This window comes from Stenella coeruleoalba (genome assembly GCF_951394435.1).
Source record: "Stenella coeruleoalba genome assembly, chromosome: 8".
NCBI classification, from domain to species: Eukaryota; Metazoa; Chordata; class Mammalia; order Artiodactyla; family Delphinidae; genus Stenella; species Stenella coeruleoalba.
In genome coordinates this window covers 36,842,350-36,866,703 of record NC_137154.1, presented here as the reverse complement: position 1 = coordinate 36,866,703, position 24,354 = coordinate 36,842,350, and the positions used below count along the sequence as shown (strand labels likewise).

The 24,354-nt window shown below is 43.8% G+C and overlaps 1 protein-coding gene across 4 annotated transcripts in view; it reads left to right on the top strand.

Moving 5' to 3' along the window:
* The window catches only part of NAV2 (neuron navigator 2), an 840,045-nt gene that overhangs the window by 50,018 nt on the left and 765,673 nt on the right, over positions 1-24,354 (top strand). The window contains exon 1 of one of the 4 annotated variants that reach the window (XM_079930287.1): positions 19,001-19,116. The exons of 2 other annotated variants lie outside the window; for them this stretch is intronic. The gene's annotated coding sequence lies outside the window, so the exon portion shown is untranslated. Of the gene's footprint in view, positions 1-19,000; positions 19,117-24,254; positions 24,292-24,354 lie in introns of those variants that run through there. One more of the 4 variants, XM_079930289.1, reaches the window with a different exon arrangement.

The following is a 24,354-nucleotide window of genomic DNA, read 5'->3' as shown; positions in this document are numbered from 1 at the left end:
TAAACCAGCTACAAAGGAGAAAGGGTCACACACTACTACTGGATTTCTCATCTGTAACACTAAATGCTAGAATGTGAGTTAGAGGGGAAAAGACAGAGACTCTATATATAACCATTCAAATTATTATTCTTATGTGAAGGCATAAGAAAGAGATACACCAGACAGACTCAGAAAGTACACTACCCACATGATCTTTAAAAAACAACTCCTTAAGGAAGCTCTTCAGCCAACTGAAAAAAGAATTAGCACAAGACACTCAACAAAGAGGAGGACAAGCGTGTGTGAAACAGTGGTGAGTGATGAAACCCACAAAGCATAGCTAGGGTCTAACGCAGCAGCTGAGAGGGCAGGCTGTGGTCGGAGACAGGCCTGGGTTCAAATCCTGGCTCTTGTCCTGTTGTCATTGGAGATATTTGATCCTTGTGATGATTGGAGAGTCAGACAATGGCCAGGCCCTGTCCTCTTCATATGTAATTGAGGACAAGGGTACAACCCAGAAATAGAGGACTGAGAATCAAAGCCTAACCTTATTAATATTTGTGGAAGTGCTCAGCACAGACAGGCAGACAGGGCCTTCTGGCAAAAGCTGTGTTGTGTATATATACAATTGTACATTGGAAAGAGAGAGAAATCTGCAGAATGGACTATATCCTATTTTGCAAATACAGAGATGATACAGAAAAAGAAAGCCATGCTCAGATTTTCCTGAGGATAGGAAGCCCCAATCGGAGGTAAGAAACAGAAGAGAGAACTCTGTAAATAGCTATTGACCTCTATAGAAAAGTAACTGCAGCAAAAAATTTCCCACTGAAGATTCTGGGCTCTGCCCCATCAGATCGCCAATGCACAGTCCCTCTGGCAGGGGTGAAGATGACAAGGGAGTGGGCAGAGCTTGGATTCATGGGTGCAGCGGGCCGAAGAGTCCCCTTGCTCTGGACTGCCCTCCTTTCATTCTGTCTTAATCCACTGGTTTTAGCAGCCAAGCCCAGGGTCAGCCAGGGCTGTCCTCACCAGGAGGGCCCCAGTCTTGCCTTTGTGAGGCTGTTCACCTGAAATCTACTCCTGCTCCTTTCTGTTCTCCTGGGACCAGGTGGGCAGTGCAGCTTCTGAAATGGGTCATAGCTGAGCATTCCTTAGCTTGGGGTCAACTCCTTCTTAGGAAAATTTCAGGTAATTGTGTATTATCCAAAAATTTGGTCTTATATTCTATTTTCCATCTCAAATTATACCTGGCTATGTCATCTACTCTAGTGCAAAAAAAAAATACAATGAACCAAATTAATATAACATGAAACATTCCAAATTTGAACATGAATTTTCTTCCATTATTGAGATCCCATTGAGAAATTAAATTTCAAGATGAAATTCCCTTTGCGTGTAAAATCCCAAAGGAAAGATATCCACCATTTCTTCTGCGGTTTCTTTTCTGCCCATTCTCAGCCACAGAGATCCCACTCAGACACTTGGATACCATCTAGGTTTCTTCTTTTGCCACTTGAGCCTCTATTATCTTTTACTGAAATGATTGAACACCTCTTCTGTACCTCCAAAATAAAATTCACCAAACTTCAAATTTCCCCCACGTTCCAGTTTTCTTTCCCAGTCCCAGAGTTTCAGGACAGGGTAGCACCTCTAAAGTGAGAGAGTAGAGAGAGAGAGAGCTTAAAGTGAGAGAGTAGAGAGAGAGAGAGCGCTTAACCACCAGTCTCAGATATGCCTGCCAATTCTGTTACTTTCTGCAATGCATCCTTTTAATAAACCATCAAATTCATGAGGACCCATCATTTTCCATATCATGTTTTTTTTAACATTTAAGAGAACTGGCCCCAGATGACTCCATATTACTGTGAATGTCGATGTAAATAATTCTATGTAGAACATTAGTGAATCAAATCCAGAAAAGTATGAAAACAGCATACCATGACACAGTAAGATTTGGTTCCAGGGAAGCCAATATGGCTCAACATTAGGAGATCTGTTAATGAATTCATTTTACTAATACATTAAAGGAGAAAAAACATATGACTTTCTCCACGAGTGCTGGAATACATTTCAGAAAATTGAACATCTTTGCCTGCTTAAAACTTATAGTAAGTTCTGAAGAGCAGGAAAATTTTAAAACAGAAAGTATAAGAAGTGAAGAGCAAGCATCACATTTAGTGGTATAATAATAGAGGCTTCTCTCGTAAAGATAAGGACTGTGCAAGGATCCTGCTATCCTTGGGATTAGTCAAGATGGTACTGGAGTCCTATCTAAAGCAACAGGATAAGAGAAAGAATGAGAGCTACAAATATTGGAGGTAAAGAGACAAAATTATAACTCTCTGAATATGATGAGATTGTGTGGCTGAACTATCTAAGAAGATCGACTATTAAGAATTTTTAGTTGAGCTGCTGGATACAAGAGTAATATACAAAATACCAGTAACCTTAATGTGTATTAGTAATATCTTGTTAGGCAACACAATGGCTAAAAGTTCTCATTTATAACAATAATATCTATAAAGCACATAAGAATAGTTATAGCTGGAAAATTTCAAGACCAGTATGAAGAAAATCATAAATCTTGTGTATGCAAGAGAAGAATAAATGGCAGACCACCTTTCTATGTGGGAAGGCTCAACATTATACAGATAATAATTCTGAACTTAGTGCATGCTTTTAACCTAATATAAAGAACCCATTGGGACATTTTTCGTGAAATTAGATAATTTTATTCTAGACTTAATCTGGAAGAATAAATATAAAAAAACAGCTGAGAAACACTGAGGAAAAAAAGCATAATGTGGGAACACTTACATTACCACATACTAACACAGTGTAAAGGTCTGGTGATTTAAACAGATACTGGTACATATGGAGCTTTACCAGGGGAACAGAATAGGGAATACATAGGATTTCAGCAAATAATAAAAGTAGGATTTTAAATCAGTGGTGACAATAGGTAAATTAAGTACTATTGTGATAGTTAACTATCGACTTAGAAGAAAAAAAAGAAGAACCAGAAGGGAATTTGGAGAGTATGTTTTATAACCTTGGATTGGGGACCTTTCTTAGCATATAACAAAGTCCCTAATATGATATAAAATACTGACAGATTTGACTAGATAAAAATTTAGAATGTACAACAAAAAGCAATATAAACAAAGGTAAAAGATGAGTGACAGACCAAGAGAAATATATTTGCAACTTGTATAACAAAAGATTTCTATGCAGGATATAAAAAATTCCTGCCAATCAGTTTGAAAATTGCTAAAAACCTGATTGAAAATGGCCAAAAGGTATTGGATCAATCAAGGAAATTTTTGCTGATGTAACAGCTAAACCCCCAAATCTCATGGGAAATCCAAGATGGTTGTTCACAATTATCTGGCAGCTCTCCTCCAAGCAGTGATTCAGGGACCCAGGAAGTTACCAGTAGCTTCCAAGGTCAAAAAAATCTCTGCTGCTGGTAAGACAAGGTCCTTGCTCTAAATGGTCCTTTTATTTCAGTAGGGGGAGATAGACTAAAGAAATACAAGTAAATAAATTTAAAATCAAGATAATTTCAAAAAATGGTTAAGTCCTAAAGGTGGGGAGCCCTAAGGTGATCAATGAAGGCCTCTCTGAGGATGAGACATTTGAGTTGTGACATTAATGAAGCCTAGATGCCTCCCATGTGGAAATCTGAGGGAATGGCAGTTCAGGCAGCGGAAGAGCAAGAAAAAAGGCTCTGAGGTGGGAATGAGCTTGGTTTATTTGAGTTGCACAAAGAAGGTCAGTTGGAGAACTGAATGGGGAGAAGGTAGTAGAATCACAGGCGGGGGACAACCAAGTCATGTAGGGCCTTACGGACAAAGTAAAGGAGTATGGTTTTTGTCCTGTATGTGATGAGAAATCAAGATGTCAGTTTCAGTGGAATCTGCACAGTGATACCACTTCCTTCATTCTATAGGAAAAAAAGAGGCAATGCAAACAGATTTTTTCCTAGTTCTATTGAGATATTATTGACATACAGCATGTATAAGTGTAAGATGTACAGCATAATAACTTGATTTACATATATTGTGAAATGATTACCACAATAAGTTTAGTTAACACCCATCATCTCAGATAGGTACCAAAAAAAAAAAGAAAAAAAGGTTTTTTTCCTTGTGATGAGAACTCCTGGTATTTACTGTCTTAACTTTCAAATATACCGCACTGCAGTGTTAACTAGAGTCATCGTGTTATACGTTACATCCCCAGTACTTATTTCTCTTATAATTGGAAGTTTTTACCTTTTGACCATCTTCATTCAGTTCCCCCATCTCCCACCCTGTGCCTAGTCTGATCTCTTTTTCTGTGAGTTTTTATTTTTTTTAGATTCCACAAATAAGTATTTGTACAGTATTTGTCTTTCTCTGTCTAACTTATTGCACTTAACATAATGTCCTACAAGTTCATCCACGTTGTCACAAATGGCACGGTTTCCTTCTTTTTTAATGACTGCATAATATTCCATTGTTTAAGTGTGTGTGCATATATATTTACATATGTACGTACACACAATGCACACACAATACATCTTTATCCATTCATCTGTTGATGGACATTTAGGTTGCTTCCATGTCTTGGCTATTGTGAGTAGTGCTGCTGTGAACATGAGGGTTCTCTTTGGCATAATGTTTTCATTTCCTTCAGATAAATACCTGGAAGTGGGATTGCTGGATCATATGGTAGTTCTATTTTTAATTTTTTTTTTTTTTTAGAAATGGATCTCTTGATAACTTATTTTTTAAATTAATTAATTTTATTTCTTTATTTTTGGCTGTGTTGGGTCTCTGTTGCTGTGTGCGGGCTTTCTCTAGTTGCGGTGAGCAGGGGCTACTCTTCGTTGAGGTGCATGGGCTTCTGTGATGGCTTCTCTCGTTGTGGAAAACGGTCCCTAGGTGTGTGGGCTTCAGTAGTTGTGGCACACGGGCTCAGTAGTTGTGGCTTGTGGGCTCTAGAGCGCAGGCTCAGTAGTTGTGGCATATGGGCTTAGTTGCTTTGTGGAATGTGGGATCTTCCCGGACCAGGGCTTGAACCCATGTCCCCTGCATTGGCAGGCAGATTCTTAACCACTGCACCGCTAGGGAAGCCCTATTTCTAATTTTTTGAGGAACCGCCATACTGTTTTCCATAGTGGCTGCACAAATTTATATTCCCACCAACAGTGCACAAGTGTTCCCTTTTCTGCATATTCCCGGAAGCATTTGTTATTTCTTGTCTTTTTGATAATAGCCATTCTAACAGGCATGAGGTGATATCTCATTGTGGTTTTGATATGCATTTCCCTAACAATTTGTGATGTTTAGCACCTTTTCATGTACCTGTTGGCTATTCATATATCTTCTTTGGAAAAATCTAACATTTGGAAAATGCTCTCTGAAGACCTTGTTGAACAAATCTGTGTTCATTCTCCGCCTCCTTTCTAGGCTGAGCTTTGCTGACTAAAGTCATTTAACAAGATTTCAGTGGAGTGCAGTGTGTAAATGTTATGCAGAATGAATTACAGGTCTGTAGACATTCATTTCATTACCCTAGCTTCTATTAGCAAAGTTCGCTTTATGAGCAGCCAAAACGATTTATCTTATACTAGCTTCTTAAGAAATGCTTCAAATCCTGTGAACTTTGTGACTGTTGAAATTGTAAGGGATGTCCGTTTTGGTGACTAGGAGGTCTAGTTGTGATTATGGAACGTGCCTTTGAATTGTCATTAAAACGCAAACCAGGCCATTCGACAGAGCTCCTAATACAGTGCCTGGCCAGCAGCGCATGCTCAGTGCTGATGGAGGAAAGCAAGCATCAGTTCTCAGCGTGTCCCCTCTCCCTGGGTATGATTTGGAATGAGATGGATGGAGCTGCATCCCGACACCTATAACATGTTGGGCCCATGATAGGCATTCAGTCAATATCTACGAATGACTGAATGGGTGAACGATGAGATTTTTTTGGACTTGGACCACATTTTCACATATAATAGATCATCCTTTTATGTGGGACTCTTGGTTTAACAACATTTCTTTGGAAAAGTGTAAGTCCCTGGACTGGACCATGGATAAGGGCTGGTGACATGGCACCAGGTGCCCGGCTGAGCTGGTGCCACCCACACCTCCAACCTCATCTCCATCCTCATCTCCATCCTCTAGCTGCACCCTCTGCCACTTCCCAACCCCAGTGCCATGGCCTCTGGTGGCCTGTGCAAGAGCTGTTCCTCTGCATGCAAAGGCCCCGCCTGTACCCCACCCTCACCTCACTGATCAGACTCTTAAACTCCTACCTATCCTTCAAACCCCAGTCAGATGTCACTTCTTCCAGTAAGTTTCTCCGACTGGCCCCTCTCTCCCAACTACTATATCAGTTTTCCCTGTCATGTACTCTTGTGTGCTGTTTTTCAGAGTGATTATCAAAGTTTATAGTATTAATTAAGTAATTAATTCATTTATTTTTATTGAAGTATAGTTGATTTATGATGTACTAGTTTCAGGTACACAGCAAAGTAATTCAGTTTTATATATATATATATATATATATATATATATATATATATATATATTCTTTTTCAGATTCTTTCCCATTATAGGTTATTACAAGATACTGAATACAGTTCCCTGTGCTATACAGTAGTTCCTTGTTGTTTATCTATTTTATATATAGTAGTTTGTATCTGCTAATCTCAAACTCCTAATTTATGCCTCCTTCCCCGCCGTCTCCCCTTTGGTAACTGTAAGTTTGTTTTCTGTGTCTGTGAGTTATCGTATTATTTTGTAATTATTTTAAGATTGTGCTGTGATTAAGAGCAGGGATGAATTTTTGCTGGGCTCAAATATCAGCCCTGCCATCTGCAAGCTGTAGGAATCTGGGCAAAGTGTTTTTACCTTTCTTTATCTACTTCCTCATTCACAGAAAGAGGATGATCACAGTAGTACCCACTTTTAGGGTAGTTGTGAGAATTAAACAACCCAATAAATGTACATGGCACTAAAATTAGCTGTAGTTATTTGACAACTGTGTGTCTCCCCCATTAGACTGTAAGCTCCATGAGGCTAGCGGTTGAGTCAATACTTTACTCGCCGTGTGTCCTCCAGGCTTATCAGCATCTGGCCTCTGATACATTTCATGAAAGGAGTGAATGAAAACGCGTGGAGCTTTTCTGCACCAAGCAGGTGCAATGCTGGAGGAGGCCTGCTGCACAGCACACAGGAAGGCCCACTCAACTAAAATACTTCCACCTTCGATCTGGCCTCATCTGTTAGGTGAAGATGATAATGTCTTCTCTACCGGCCCTGGGGAAGATAGCTCAGAAAGGAGGGAGACCCAGTCTTCCCTCTGTCCTTCCTTCCTCCCTCCCTCCTTGTTGCTGACATCGCTAAGCCACAAGGTTGTCAGGAAAGGAAGCCCTTTCAAAGTCAACAGAGCACCTACCGTGGGACAGACTCTGAACACCATCCAGCCCTGGCCCCCGCTGGTCCTCCCAGCTGAGTGATTTTCTTAAACACATACAAATGCCTCTAATAAGATGTGTTAAAATAGGGCAGTGGTTTTCAAACTTTAGTAGATGTGTCAGACTGAGTGGCAGGATTTGTTGACACAGATGCTGGCCCCAGCCCCAGAGTTTTGCTCCAGTAGTTCTGGGTTAGGATTCAAGAACTGGCATTTCTTAGGGGAATGCTCTCAACAGCATTTTTGTAGAAGAAAAATATTACGTTCTCACTCACGTATCAAAAATAGCCTCAAAGACAACACATCAAAATGTTAACTGCACAGAAAGCTATTGGGTTTTTTTGTTTGTTTGGTTGGTTTTGTGCCACACCACGCAGCTTGCAGGATCTTAGTTCCCTGACCAGGGATCGAATCTGGGCCCTCGGCAGTAAAAGCACTGAGTTCTAACCGCTGGACCGCCAGGGAATTCCCGAGGAAGTTACTGTTTAATGGGACAAGGTTTCAGTTTCAGATGATGAAGAAATTCTGGACATGGATGGTAGTGACGGCTGCACAGTGTGAATGTACTTAATGCCACTAAACCCTACACTTAAAAAGGTTAAAATGGTAAATTTTATGTTATGTATATTTTATCACAATTTTTAAAAATAAATAATTTTTTTAAAAGACCGAAAGAAAAAGAATTGGCTTTTCTAAGAAGTCCTAAGTGCAGCTGACCCTGCCGGTCTCAGGTCTACATTTTGAGAACCACTGAAATCAGGGCATGTTCTCTACATGGCAGGGGAGACAGGGTGATGAAATTTGACTCTGGGAGAGTGGTCACAGAGGCTGTGATATTTGTACAGGTCCTTGAGGAATGAGCAGGATTTTGCAGGATGGAGAATGGGGTTCCATGCAGAGAGAATGGCACGAGCAAAGGTGTGGAGAGATGACGGTGCATGTGGGCAAGCGATCCTCCATGGAAAGGGCTTGGGGGGAGTGTGGAGGCTGCTGCATAGCAGGGCTCCTGCTTTTTCATCCTTTGTTCTTGGTCAGCATGGGGAGAGGCAGCCTGTGCAGAAGACAAACCCAGGAGAGGACAGGATAGGCCAGAAGAGCTTAAGCTCTCCAGTTTTGGAGTTAGATAGACTTGGACTTGAATCTTGACCACATACCACCTGTAGGACTTTCAACAAGTAATTTACCTTTCTCAGCCTCAGTTTATTCACCTGTGAAGTGGGACTGCTGATAATCGTAGCTGCTTCATAGAGTTATTGTGAAAGGAAATGAGCTGATGGATGTGAAGAGCTTGGCTTCGTGTTTGGCCCATGGTGGATACCCAGTAGTGGAAGCTGCCATCAGTAGGTGAGTCTGATGTAGAAGAGGCAGGTCTGGAGCCACACTGTAGTTGTTTATGCATCTGCCTCCCACTCCAGGCTGGGACCCTTTGGGCACAGTCTGTGACACTTCATCTGAGTCCTCCCACCCCTAGCAGGGCCAGAGCCTGGATGGAGCCCAGATGCTCAGGACATGTGACTTGGGAAGGGATCTCTGTTTCCATGAAGGGCTCAGGTGGTCTGGGATCCAGCAGACACTTGGAAAAGGAGCAGGACTGGGGAGACAGATGAGCTGGAGGTGGCCTCTGCCTGTGGCCCAGCATGATCTAAACAGATGGCCCAGCCCTGGGTGGCTGGAGGCCCAAGCCCAGCTTCAGGCCATGGGGACCCCTCTCTCACTGGACACTGAAGAGAAGAGGCCTTGCCATGATGCCCTTGTCAGAGCTTCTCCAGACCAACAGGGCCATGCCGGGGTGCTAATGACCCATGGTCCTAAGAGAACAGGCGTCACACAATGAGCACTGTCCTTGGAGTCAGAAGGTTTGGGTCCTAGTCCCTTCCAGCACCACTCCCTGTGACCCTTGTGTGACCTTGGGCAGATTGCCTAACCTCTCTGGGCCTGTGGCCTCATCTGTTAGGTGAAGATGATAATGTCTTCTCTCTTTGAATGCTGAAGACTGGACCACATCTTCTCTTTTGGTGAGAGGACCAGCCCTGGGGAAGGGGGCTTAGAAAGAAGAGTCATCTTTCCACCCTTCCTTCCTCCCTCCTTTCCTTCTGCCACCATTTATTGTGCCAGATACTGTGCTTGGTGCAGGGGACACAGCAGTGAGCAGGACAGACAGTGTCCTGTGTTCATGGTGCTTAATCTAGGTGGAATTAGAGGTCAGGAAAGCTATACCAGGTAAGAAATCAGTTCAGTGTTCAAGGAGATCATAGGTAGTTATACCAGGACTTTCCAAAGTCCGTGAGTCTATATGATTAGCGATGACCACGGCCCAGGCACAGTGCAGCCTAAGAATACGGTGTTTCTTTGAAGATGCGAGTAAAGACTCCTTCTGCCCACTCATTTATTCCACAACTATTTAGTGAATGTTGCTGTGTACCAGGCACGGTTCTAGGCCCTGGGGATTCAGGGTGCAGCAGTAAACAAAGCAAAGAGCTGTCCTCCTGAAGTTTACATTTAGTGTGGGAAGACAGCAAATAAATACTGATGTAATTCGTCAGGTGTTGATGAGAGCTATGAAGAAAACTAAGGTGGGTGGGGGGTAGGAGCCACATCTTCCTTTCTCCTGTCCCTCCCAAGTAGGGAGAGGACCCACCCTTGTGGAACACTCCTCTAGGGAGGAAGGGCTGGTTCACTGTTGGTGATCTGGGGATGAATAGTGGGGCATGTCCTCCCCTCCTGCTCGTCCTCCCTTCCTTTCTGCTGGGCGTGAGCCTGCTCTCTGCAAGCACCAGCGCACTCTGCTCCTCCAGCCTTACCTCTTAGGGTCCCCTGCTGTCTGGTCCTGCAAAGCCAGGCCGGGTGCCTCTGTGTGCCTCATCTGTAGGTTGGTACCCAGAAGCCCACTTGCCCACAGGTATAAATCTCATTTTCTAATGTCAGTTCTATTGGAAATAAAGGTGACATTTTGTTCTCCCATCTGCCTTGCCTTTTTTTTTCTTTCTTAGTTTGCAATTGAATTAGAACAAACATGGAGTAGAAGGGTGCTTTTAAATGGCTCTCAAACTTCCAGCTAAGAGAGTTAAAGAGTGGTAGGAGGTGCTATTTTAGATAAGAGAGGTAAGGAGGACAGCTCTGATGAAGTGAGAGAGAAAGCCATGTGGGAGAAGAGCATTCCAGGGAGAATAAACAACTTGTGCAAAGGCCCTGGGGCAGGCATTTGCTTGGTGTATGTATGTGTGGAACAGCAAGGGAGCCAGTGTGGCTGAAGCATGGTGAAAATAGAAGAGACATATCTCAAGGATTTCTGGCTTTCTGCATCAGGCAGTTATTTTTCTGGATTGGATAAAACCAGCATCTAAAGGACCTAGTACAGCTCAAATAACAAATCAGTGCTTCATTCTGGAACCCCACAAGCTATTGTTCTGACCAACCTGCAAGTCTCTTCCATCCTTGCTTTGTGCCAGGACTCCTCTTTGAGGACCAAGAGCTGGAGAGATGTGTCAGGGACCAGCCTGGAAGATGCATGAAGTCTCCTGGGAGAGACGGGCTGGAAGGCAAGATTCACAAGACAGAAAACAGAGGTGACCCTCAAGTTGAAAGGCTTGAACCTAGCCGGGTGATTGATTACCAGGAGACCGCCCTTATTTTGTTCTCTAATTACGGTGTTTTTTCGAAGCATCTTATTGGGTCTGAAACCCTTAATACCAGCCGGTGCTGTTCATTGTTATAATGTCCTAATTAAGCTTTGATTTATATGCTAATTTTATTCCAAGTGTGTTCAAAAGGGGGAAAGTTATTAGACTTTATTTTGAGATTACATTTTAATCCTGGGGTCTGCTGGGTGAGCACCATGTTTATTCTGTCGGCTTTTGTTTCCAGGATGTTGGTGGCAATTGTGATTATTTCCTTGGAGGGGAAAGATGATGAAGTGGTAAGGAGCTGTTTAGAGTCGGTGGAGCTTCTGCTAATTGGAATTATGTAACCTCTTGCCTTTGCCTTGACAGCTTTGCAATGAGGCTTTTGCTTTGACTGCCCAGCTGGTTAGGAGGGACAACTGGGGTGTGCCTTGGGGATGTCACAGAATGGTAAACATTTGGAAAGAAGTCCATGACATGAGGGAGTGATTGGATTTTGGAATGTGAGTGGAAATCGGGCTTTACCACATGAGTCCCTGAAATCTGTAAGGGTCATGCAAAAACTCTGGTAAGGGGAGCAGCTGGTCTTTGCTATAGAAAGAATGCATTTTGTGTGTGTGTGTGTGTGTGTGTGTGTGTTTACATTATCATTTATCTTAAGTAGATGTCATTTGAATTTTTCTGTTCCAGGATTAAAAAGTCTTGCCATGAACTGTAGGTCTGTTTATCTCTAGACATTAGGAGGTTCGTAAATATGCTGAAATAATATGTAAAATAGTGTGCATTTTTCTGGGGAAGGGTCCAAAGTTTTTACTGAACTTTCAGGAGTACTGACACTCCAAAATGTCAAGAATCATAGGTTTCGGGAGCATTAGGCTTAGTTCTGGTATTAAATTTCCTGAGATTGACTATGTGGCCTAAAGAAACCAGTTACCCAGATTAACAGATACAGACTACTCTACATGAAATAGATAAGCAATAGGACTTACTATATAGCACAGGGAACTATATTAAATATCTTGTAATAACCTATAATGGAAAAGAATCTGAAAAAAATACATATATAACTGAATCAAACTGGTGTACACCTGAAACTAACAAAATACTGTAAATCAACTATACTTCAATTAAAAGAAAAATAATCCAGTTACCTAGTGGCCCTTTCTCCCTGCCCATCCAAATCTTATCTTCCCAGGTCCAGGAGGTACCCCGGGTGAAACAGACACAGGGCCATGTTGAATTGGGAGGGATGTTTACCTGAGCTTGTCCCTTGCTGAGTGGCACGGCAAGGACCCAGACTATTTGCTCTGAGTGACCTGAAAGTCCTTTTTGTCTCAACTCTAGAGGAAAGAGTTGTTTATAAATAGATGAGGGCTTCTGAGTAAACACTCAGAGTTACCTCTCATTCAAAACGCTTTGTAACCTGAAGCTTGTGTGTTTCCCATGACCCTTCAGTAAATCATCCTCCATTGGGTCTTCAGTTCTACTGATTGGGTTTTATGGTTCTTTCCTTCCCCTTCCCCACCCCCCCACCATGCCAGCCAACAGTCACCATCAGAAACATTTAACAGGAGTATGTTCATTTCACATTCTTCCATTGTGACTAGTACACAGTCTGCAGCTCACTTGATACCTTTAGTTTATTCTAAAAAATTAAACTTAGGGATTCTGATTTCAAAAATAATTACGGCAGCTAACATTGATCAAGCACTTATGTACTAAGCATTTTATCGGCCTTATCTCAGCTCCTACTTCCCCAGATCCTCAGGGTAAGTCCTATTATTATCATCCTCATATATAGACAGAGAGACTGAGGCTCAGAGAGGTTAAGGGCTATCTTGGGGTCACATATCTAGTATGTGGTTAGCTGGCATCAAACCTGGGTCTGCCAAGCTCCAGGTCCATGGTTGGGACCGCTATGCTGACCTGGCCCTGCTGGGCCGTATTACTTTTTAAGTGTCTCCGTTTCAACATTTTCTGCAGAGATCATTCTTCCATCCCTGTGGGTATGAAGACATGGAGTATGGGTCAGCTCCTCTAGCCCAGGATTATATCTTTCAAGGGGATACCAAGGACTGGTTTGTAGGAGAGCAGGGCTATGTCTCTAACCTCAGCGGGGAAACGACCCCCAAATTGGACAAACTGCCCTCATATTCTCTGGGTGCCTTGGCTCTGCACCTACTCAGCCTGGTGTAATCAGAGCCTTCCACCTGACCTAGTTTAATTATGATGTGGCTTCTGGAAGGTTCTAACACTTGCTTCTGATGCTTGTATCTTAGTACCTCTGCTATTCTTTGCTGCTTGCCTATATTTTTAGCTTTACACCTTGCATTCTGTCAGCTTTCCATATAGTGAAAATGCCCCCATTCACTTGGTGCTGATTCAGAGGAAGAATCTTTGCCATTTTCCACAGATGTTGACCCTGGGATGGAGGAGATGTCTGGTTTATTAAGGCTCCCAGGTGACCCCTAAGGGTTTTCTTTGAAAACATGTCTTTTTAAAATGGATAACATAGATTTTTAAAAAGTCATATGTTATCTTTCTACCCCATCATAAGGAATTCATTTTTCCTATTTCTTTCCTTGTCTTTATCTACATGTATATAAATTTTACTTAGTCATAGTGATGGCATGTATTCATTTCATGTTTATATTTAATGTAGTGAGTAGGAATTTCACAAGTTACGTATTCAAATATGCAAAGATGATCACTTTATTTTTCTACAACTTAAACTCTATTTTGAGCTCCGTTTATAGCTGATGGCTAAAATGAAGAAACAGACAAACAAAAATCCTACCTAATTTAATCAGTTCTACAGAAACTTAATCATCCAAAGTTTTCCTAAGCCTCTTTTGGGTAAATTCAGTTAATTTAGGATGTTCAACCTCCCTCCTTCCCCCTGGAATTGTGATAAATTCCCAGGGGTCTCACATGGTATCAAGACCTCAGTTGGGGGTGAGGGAGGCTTCTGCTCCTGATTAGTCAGAGTCCAGTTAGGAAAACAGAAATCAAATGTCATACAGGAAATTGGATGCATCAGTTATGGAAGGACTGAGAGGCCAAACGGGACAGAAAGGAGGGGAGGGATGGTGTAGGTAGCCATGGCAGTTCCCAGAGTATATGCACTGATACCTAACATTCTTATTGCATTTCCAAATCTCTAAGGCACGGTAAAGAAGAAATAAAACTTCAGCTAACATCTCAAAATGTTATTTGGCCACATTTGTATGGGGAAGTATTAAAAGAACCTTAACTTACTTAACCATTCCCTTATTGGGTATTTGGATGGCTTTCAATGTTTTACTACTGATTCAATGGTGGATGTATTTTAAGAAGGTGGCAGAAGATGCCCACCTGACCCTGTGCCTTTATCCCCTTCTGACGCCCTAATGTACCTTAGAGCCAGAAGGAAGGGTGGTTTGATGGGCTTCAGCCCTGTTCATGGCGAAAGGTGGGGCTTCTGCTCCTTGGCTTCCATTTTGTGCTTCCTCTCCCTACCTGTGGTCTTGGCTTTGTGTCTGTCTCACCCTAGATCCTGGCTAGAGATGTGGCATCTTCTTTTCAACGCTGGTCCTTGCCTCACACTATCTCTTTGATTCTTGCCCTCTTGCTGTACCACTCTTGACCATCATGGGTTACTCCCGCAGAGGGAGGAGGGACATAAGAGGTGGGCTTTAATTTCTAAGGCCCATGTTCCAACCCCAAGCTACAAATGACCTCTCCAAAGTTTTTTTTTAAAAATTATGTTTAATTTTAAAGTAATTTAAAAAAGGAATATCTGATCAGTTTAGAAGACATGGAAGACACAAAAACAAATGGAAAAAATTAAAGTTACCCCAAAGTCTGCCACTCAAAGATAACCACCACAAATTCTACAAGGGAAGGGACTTGGCTGATCTTGTTCATTTCTGTAACTCCAAGGCCCAGGCACGTAGTAAGTGCTCAGTAAATATGCTAAATTAAGTGATAACCTTTCACTTAATTTTTTCCATCTATTTTATACAAATGGAATCATGCTCTACCTACTGTTTTGTAACTTTGGTTTTTTTTGCATAGCAATATATCATTAACATTTTCCCAAATCAACAAATGTTCTTTTACATTTAATAGTAGTATGGTATTCAGTTGTAAAAGTGGACTATAATTAATAGTAGTATGGTATTCAGTTGTAAAAGTGGACTATAATTAACTTAACTAGTTACTTAATGTAATATGTTTAGGTAGTAGTAGTAGTAGTAGTAGTATGGTATTCAGTTGTAAAAGTGGACTATAATTAACTTAACTAGTTACTTAATGTAATATGTTTAGGTTTTTTTTCCCTAAGTTTTTTACTCTTCCAAACACCTTTTCAGTCTTGTATGTATATGGGCGCACGATTGTCCCAAAGGGCATGTGCACATATTTTTAAGGCTTTTGATGCATTCTGCCTTCTAAGAGGCATGCACATTTTCAGCACAGTGAATTACACTAGAATGCACGTTCCACATAGCAAGGATTTGTCCATTTATTATACCACAGGGACTCTAGCCTAGAGTAATGCCTAGCACAGATTATGTTCTTAATAAACATTTGTTGAATTTGTTTCCCCGTGTCCTCTTCAATAGCATTTACTATTACTTTAACAAGTTTTCTTTTTTTCCGGTCTGATGGCAAACACAACAGTTCCCATATTTAAAAATCATAAACTCGTCCTACCTTCTATCCCCAAATATTTAGTAAGTCTGCTGGAGTTGGACCTAAATATTTAAAAACTATTCTCAGAACAAAAGCTAATCAGAGGTAAGGTCTTATAGAGCTGTAATCTCTGGATTTAGACTCTGAAGCTCAGGGTGCTGAACCTGCTTACAACTCACGTAGAGCCAAGCATCCCGTCTCCAGGGGAGATTTCTGCAGGTAAAGGAAGGCAAAGAGATTCGCGTCAGCAGCCCTCATATATTTCTCCATGAAGGATTCATCTTTGTTTTTTGTTGTTGTTGTTGTTTTTAGCACAAAGCTAACCTACTGACCCAGAAAGAAGAGAGTTTTATATTTTCTTTGAGGATTTGGAATATGTAGGCTGCCATCACTCAACCCCAGGAGAGAAGACAAGGGCATAGTGTAGTGACATCACCAGACTTCAAAGGTGTCTTGAAGAAGGATTTGTGTGAGGGGTGGACCCTGAGGGCTTATTGTGCATACGTGTGTGCATGCGTGCATGTGTGTGTGAGCGCTAGTTAGGATGTGAGGGGTGGACCCTGGGGGCTTATTGTGCATACGCGTGTGCATGCGTGCCTGTGTGTGTGAGCGCTTGTTAGGAGGCAGCCAGGAACCCATCCAAAAGAATCGAAGGGGAGCTTTTCTTCTGTATATCCTTGCTCAGCCTGTTGGGCTTTGAGTAGTTAGACCACTGGACACATTGTGAGATGAAAGGAATTTGCATTGATTTCCAGGCCACTTTCATCTGATGCCACAGGACAAAAACAACAACAAAAAATCTAATGGAGCTCCTTTCAATGGAGAAACAGGACTTTGGAAATGCAAATACTCCCAATGTGCTATGCAAAGTAGCCAAGCCAGGGGCCTCACACCTGCCTTCCCAGGAAAGGTCTTGATCCGCACACAGGAAGCTGGGGTGGGTGGCCTCATCATCAAAGCCAAGAATCTTCCCTTTGAAGAATTTAGAGAAACAAAATGCCAATGGAGAGTCACCCATCCAGGAAGCAAACACTATTCAGATATGGGGTGACTGAAACTTTTACTCAAAATATAGGAGGACACGCCATTCTCTTTTAGACGGTAGAGGTGCTCTGGTTTGAATGTGGTGGGATCCAGGAGTCCGCACATTCTCTTGGCGACACGGCTGAATATTCCTGCCATGGCCTGTCCTCACCCTCTTGCTTGCTTTGCTGCAGCTGCCTTCTGTCTTCGTGTCTGCAGTCTTCCCTGCTCTAGTCCATTCTTCACACTCGTCACCACAGACATTTCTCTAAACAGCTCATCTGACTACATCACTCCCGCTTCTCCTGCTTAAAATCCTTCCATAGTGGCTCCCTTTGGTTTTTGGCAGGAAGCATGGTGCCCGAGACTGCCACTTCCACACCACTGGCTCGTCGCTCATCTTATGTCTCCAGGACACAGAGTTTTCCTTCCTAGACCCCCTAGACCTCTTCCTCCTCTAATTTGTTCTTGCTCTTGGCTCCCAAAGAATCTCATCCTTGCGTGCATGGGACACAGATACTCAATAAATATTTACTGGATTTGTTTTAAATTTTAGTTTCAACTCCATTTCTAGTACATACGTGCCCCCTCTTTAAGATATCTTGAAAGCCAAAACTACTAAAATCACCTTATAGCTTGGATCTTGTTACCCATTCCAGCCTCCCTAGAATGTTCCACTCCAAGCCCCTTTCTCTACATTTGACTCCTCCACAGCCCAGCTGACAGGCTCATGCTGCCCGTCTGGGTGTTCTTCAGCCTGTTTTGATAGCAGCCTCCCAGGCTTGCAGAAGTGCCAACCACTCGGGGCTGGGGAACCAGAGCCCGCCCGCCCCCAGCTTCCACCCCTTGCCAGCTGACAGTAAACTCCCACCCCGCTACTGTCTATTTCAGACAATGCAGCATTGTCTCGGCCCACTATCAGTCCGGTAAACAGACTCCTTCCATCTGCTCTAGCTGCTCAGCCATGGTGGTGCTGAGTGAAGGATGATGAGGGAAGAGTTTGAGGAGAACCTGCCAGGGGCAGGAGGGAGAGAGAACCAGAATGTCACAGCCCATCTGTCTCTCCCTTCCCCGTCACCCCTGCCATGACCATTCTTCAGATGAGGAGGCTGAAGTGACTACCATTAAGTGACTCTTCAGTGAAGTTGCAGAAGGGAAAACACAAAATGAGGACCGTAGGCTGCCGAGAAATGGGAACAGTAGAGGTGGGGTCGTGAATTTTCCTCAAACATAAACCTCTGACTTTACTATGATCTGCACATATTTTTTTCAAGAGTGAGACTTTAGCTGCTTCCAAAAGATCCAGAATGAGAGTCATGTTTAATAGAATCACAGCAAACTGATTGTTTTCAAAACTGGGGGATAGACTCATCAGTTCTTCATCCTGCACTGCCCTGAGGACAGGGTCTGCGTCTGGCCAGTTCTTCCCTGTATCTCTGGATGCTGGTACAATTCCTGGGACAAATTTCTTGGATGAATGAGCCCTGAGCCCCTACTTTGAGAACTTACTCTATCCCCAGATTTATGTTAGGTGTTAAGAGGGATAAAAAAGAACTAAATATTCTCTCTTTCATCTTTCTATTTGGTTGTAAAAGATCTGCCACTAACCAGCTGTGTGACTGAAGGCAAGTTGCTCAACCCCTCTGAGCCTGTTTTCTTTCCTCCTTCAGGAAACAGGGAAAAAAACAGTACCGACTTTGTAGATTTGCTGTGGAGCTTGATTGAAGTCAAGTATTTAAAGCAACTGGCACATCTTAAGAGTTGCTCAATAAATTGTAATTAATAGTTCAATCAGTGTCAAATATTGGCTGTCCAGAATTCAGTCATTTTTGACAACTGAACTTTCTTAGAAGCTCTGGGTTTGTCCATTAAATTCCATTTAACCAATTTGTATGAAGAGCTTTCTTGGATACTAAAATCTTCCATGCCTTTTAAGACCTCTGTTGGATTCACAGTCAGCATTACGAGGGATCCATGAAGTTTAATGAATGGATGAGATGTGCAAGATTGATTGTCCATTCACTAAATGGTCCCAGATTGCCTGGACCTTTTGTTTTGGTTTTCCTAGGTTCATTGGTCTCTTCTCTTGCTGACACATTGTCCTCTCTTACTTCTTAGAGTTGTCAGTTTGCCAACTCTAGGGATCAGTGCCTTCCTCTGATTTGCTGTGGGCTTGAGAACGAGATAACCAGCCCCATTAAAAGTGTGAGTAAACCAAGAGCAGAGAGGCTTTGAACGAGGACTGGAGAGGCTGTCTCCTTTATCACAAACCTTTGCGTCATCTCTTTTGACTTCTCAGAGATCTCCTGACTCTTCGTGCGTTCTCATCAATGAGATCATACTGCACAGGCATGTAAGTTCTTGGCATATGTGGGCACTCAATAAAATTTATGAACTAAATGAATGAAGGAGCAAGAAAACAAAACCATACAGATATAATATACCATAAACTTAAGGGGTGTGCTTGGAGGGAAAGGATGAGGTGAGGGAGTGTAGAGTGAGATTAATTTGCTATGTTGGCAGAGACAAATTGAGTCGTCTTAGAAGAAAGGAAATATGGTGGGTGAGGGTAAAGCTGGTATCATGCAGGGGTACAGAAAAGAGGGATGGACGCTCCCCTGTCCCTGCTACCTCCCTAGGCTTGTTTTTTCCCCAGACGGTTGTGAGTACTATGCTCTAGTCACACTGACCTTCTTTTTGCTCCATGAGCACGCCAAGCTTGTTGTTTTGCCGTTTCCCTCATGGCCTTTGCACTAGGAGCTGCCTCTGCCTGGAATGTTCTTCCTCTTGATTCTTGTGTGGCTGTATCCTTATCATTCAGATCTCAGTTTAAATTTCTTCTCAAAGAAGTCACCTACTGCGACCCACCTCGTCATTCTCTATCTCACTGTCCTATTTCTATTCCCTGCAGAGCCCTAATTATTTTCGCAAGTAATCTTGACTAAATACTTGTTTCTCTTCCATCTTCCTCCACTCTCACCATGAGAGCAGAGACCTTTCCTACTTTGTTCACTGCTGTATCTCAGAATCTTTATTGGCAATAAAATTTGTTGCAGGGTTGAATGAATGATGAATGTGAATGAATGACTCGTCAGGGAGAGAAACATGATTATGGTGTGGTGCGGCAGGTGTTAGAAAAGAGTACAAAATGCTATGGGATGCCTGAGAAGAGAACAACCAATTCTGATGAGGATTTTGGGGAAAATTCTTTTTTTTTTTTTTTTTTTTTGCAGTACGTGGGCCTCTCCCGTTGCGGAGCACAGGCTCCGGACGCTCAGGCTCAGCGGCCATGGCTCATGGGCCCAGCCGCTCCGCAGCATGTGGAATCTTCCCGGACCAGGGCACGAACCCATGTCCCCTGCATCGGCAGGCAAACTCTCAACCACTGTGCCACCAGGGAAGCCCTATTTTGGGGAAAATTCTTAAGAGTTGGATCCCCTAAGATAATGAAAGTTCACCAATCCAAAAAGATAAGGTGGAAAGGGACATTTTCCATCTTCTTTCCCACCTGCCGGCCAAGTGGCTCTGTGTTCAATTCACAGACAACTAAAGACATGAGAGAAGAGCATTTTTTTAAATAACTTTATTTTATGTCTTTATTTTTGTCTGTGTTAGGTCTTTGTTGCTGCGTGTGGGCTTTCTCTAGTTGTGGCGAGCAGGGGCTATTCTTTGTTGCAGTGCATGGGCTTCTCATTTTGCAGAGCACAGGCTCTAGGTGCGTAGGCTTCAGTAGTTGTGGCACACAGGCTCAGTAGTTGTGGCTCACGGGCTTAGTTGCTCTGCGGCATGTGGGAGCTTCCTAGACCAGGGCTCAAACCCATGTCCCCTGCGTTGGCAGGCATATTGTTAACCACTGCGCCACCAGGGAAGCCCAAGAAGAAGATTTTTGCACTTAAGATGCCACCTCTCTGATGTCCCACACATGTTAAGACAGTATCTGTGCTGAATCTACCAGACCTGCCTGCTTTCCAGAGGCCTAAACCAGAGACTTCTCCCCTCAAGTCTTCTTGAGATTGGATGAAAGATGCTCCTTAATTTATAGAAAAACAGAACATGCTTTAATTTCCTAAAGTGCCTCACAATTCACTTGTTCAGGGATTCCGTAGCTCTGAAAGAGGGCAACACGGGCACTCTTGAAGACAAGAAAATGGGGGTGCAGGGGGTTAGTATTAGGAGTCAGAAGCTGAGTTAAGTAAGTACCTTTGCATGTCTCCCTTTCACTGTGTGCTACAAATGTCTGACATTGTCCAACCATTGAAAGGTCTCTTTCATATTTGCTACTGCTGACTGCCCCCTGATCTGACCCAAAGGTCAGATTCTTCCATGAGAATTTGAACTAAGTTCCAGAGGGTAATTGGTTTTTGCGCTGAAAGATCCTGACAGAGACACTGAGACAGGCAGCCATGTTAGGCTACGAGGAAGGTGAGTGATCGGAAAGGGAGACAAGAGAAGGTGCAGCCCCCTCCTGAAGGCGTGGAGGGAGCAGCTGAGTCCCTAGGCTTGCAGTTCTAGTCCCTGGGAGACCTGGTTATACTGTGGTTCCTGGTTTTCTACATCAGTGAAATAGAAATAACCCTTTCTTCAGGTGACAGGGACAGATTTGGGGTTAAGACCCTAAATGGTGATTGGATATGATTTTTTAAAATTTGTGCATCCTTAATAAACGCAAAAATGGTCTTGCAGATGGTAGTAGGTGTTAAGGCCTTTACTGCTACAACTCTCATTTGGGATTCCAGCGTGTGTGTGTGTGTGTGTGTGTGTGTGTGTGTGTGTGTGTGTGTGTGAGAGAGAGAGAGAGAGAGAGAGAGAGAGAGAGAGAGAGAGAGATCAGACACAATCTCCCTAGAACTAACTGTATCCTCTTGGATCTTAGTGTACAGGTGGGGACTGGGTAGGAGTCATAGTGGCAGGAGAGAAAGGGAGCTATTTTAGAGAAATGTTCCCCCAGATATCCACCTCTAGTAGGGAAAGGTTGTTGTGTAGAGTGGTGGATCAAAACCTCCTGTGAAAATAAGTCAATGCCCACTTGGCCCAGACTTGGGGAAACACACACAAACACATACACCAACAAGCTGTAGGCTCGTGATCAGGCTACAAATCCAGCCACCTGGTTGTTTCCTCTCTGCATTTGCCTGGCAAATCCTCATCATTCTGGGAACGACCTGTATTAGTCACAGTTCTCCAGAGAAACATAACCAACAGGGTATGTATTTACATTTTTATTTTTCTATTTACATCTATATAGCTCTTTCTCTTCCCCCCTCCATAGATAGATAGATAGATACATAGATAGATAGATAGATAGGGATTTATTTGAAGGAATTGCCTCATGTGCTTGTGGGGTCTGTCAAATCTAAAATCTGGAGGGCAGGACGGCAGGCTGGAGACCCAGAGAAGAGCTGATGTTGCAGTTGTGAGTCCAAAGGCAGCCTGGAGGCGGAATTCCTTCTTTCTTAGGGAGACCTCAGTCTTTTCTCTTAAGGCCTTTAACTAAATGGATGTGGATGAGGCCCATCCACATTATGGAAGGTGATCTGTTTTATTCAAAGTCCTCTGATTTAAATGTTAATAACCTCTAAAAAAATAGTTTCGTAGCAACATCTAAACTGGTATTTGAACAAAAACTGGGTACCGTAGCCTAGCTAAGTTGACACATAAAATTAACCATCACAGGGGCAAACTGGGTTTATTATAAAAGCCCTTCTCCTCTGCAAGATACATTCTTGCTTACAAAACATGTACTCACCTATGATCACATCTGATCCTCAGAACATCTCTGTCGGGAGGAATATTAACTTCTCTATTTTATAGTTGAGAAAATGGAGGTCCAGCGATTAGATCGTATAGCTGATGAATAGCAGAGAGGGGATTCCAGCCCAGGCTGTCTGGCTCAGATCTGTGTGTTCTAACTCTATCACACTCCCTACAACTGGGTGCATGATGTAACTCTCCTGTCATTCCCTGCTGGTGATATTGCTTACATGACCTCAGAGGGACTTGCAGGAATGGCTAAGAAAGTAGCCTGGTTTTCATTTTTCAGTTCTGTCTTGTGACCAGTCTCAATGGACCCCTCTGGGGCAGGACCCAGGAGTGTAACACATGTGTCTGTGTTGGAGTGAGCATGAGCATAGGTGCCCTTCCATCCCAGCTGCAACTGCCTCAGCCCTGCCATCTCTCAGCTCGGCCCTCTGCTCTCAATAAGAGGAGGCTCCTGCCCTCTTCCTACCACCAGACCTGGGGAGTGCACCTCCCTTTCTGAGCCTGCATCTCCTCCCACCCCTCAACCAGAGGCCCAGCAGCAGGATTGGCCGTCTGCTTTGGCCTGTGTCCGGAGCTCCTGGGTCCACAGCACCCTGAGAATGCTGGGCCCATATGGTCCTCCCCAGGTGGTGGTGTGGACAGGCCCTGCAGTCTGGTGGCATCTGTAGGCTTTGGAAAGGCCAGGCCATCCTCCTGCCAGGACCAATGGGACTCCTTTCTTCTCACCTTGGATGCCCCATGTGATGGAGCAAGTTTTGATTGGAGGATGAAATAGGAGGGAAATAAGAGGTCTTCAGAGACAGAAGTGACCACTCTGGTGCTTCTCCAGACCTGCCTGTCTCCCCTTTTACTCCATGTTTGTGGAACTGACCTCAGTTTAAGAGATGAGAAAACGTTGTTTTCACCATTTCGGGTCTTATTTGCAAATAGTGCTAGGATCCCGAGATTCCTCCCACCTGGCATCTGAAAGAGGGGTAGAGGGACACAGCTGAGCACAAGCCTCTCCGATTTCAAAATGGTCCTGGGGAAAGACGAAAGATGAACGAAGAGCCTTCTGAAGAAGGGTCACCTGGGAAATAGGATGTGTGGCCTTCTAATTTCTGAAGGCCTGTTAGGTAGCCTGGCAGTCTTGTTCTGCGCGCCCAAGAGGGCAGAAATGGGGCTTGGTCAGGAGGCAGGATCAGTTCCGTGTTGGAAAGAACCTGCTCCCAGTCAGAGCTCTAAAAGGGAGAAGGCACTAAGCATCGCCTTGGGAGACTGCGAGCGCTCCATGGAGAGAGGTCTTCAAAGCTGGACAGCTCCTTGTCCAAAGGATTCCGGGTTTTAGTGAAAGGCTGAAGTAGGTGCCCTAGGGCATTTTCCGACTCAGGTTCTCCAGTCATGCGGGTCTACATTAAAGTGCCAGGTAAATCTGTCCCGCAGAAGAATGGTACCAGCGGAGAAACCAGATGACTCTCTCTGGCTCCCGGGACCCCATCTTCTAGTCGCAGCAGCTCCAGAGAAACCCCTGCCTCTCCGTCTGGTCCCTTAGCCTGGGAAGGGGCTCGGGACCCTGGAAGGGGACCGGAATGGCGAGGTCGCCCATTGGCTGTGAGGCGCCATGTGAATGGTGCTGGTTGGTTGGCGGGAGGGAGGAGGAGGCGGTTTCCCGGGTAACGGGAGGGCAAGGAGCGGCTGCAGCGGCGGCGGCCGCGGCTGAGGAGCGCGGTCCGGAGCGCGGTGCGAGACCTGCTGGAGGCGGCGGCTCCGCACAGCCGCGTGGGCGCAGGTAGGAGCTCCCAGCGCCATACCCCCGGGGTCGGGCTGGGCCGGGCTGCCCGGCGCCTGGACC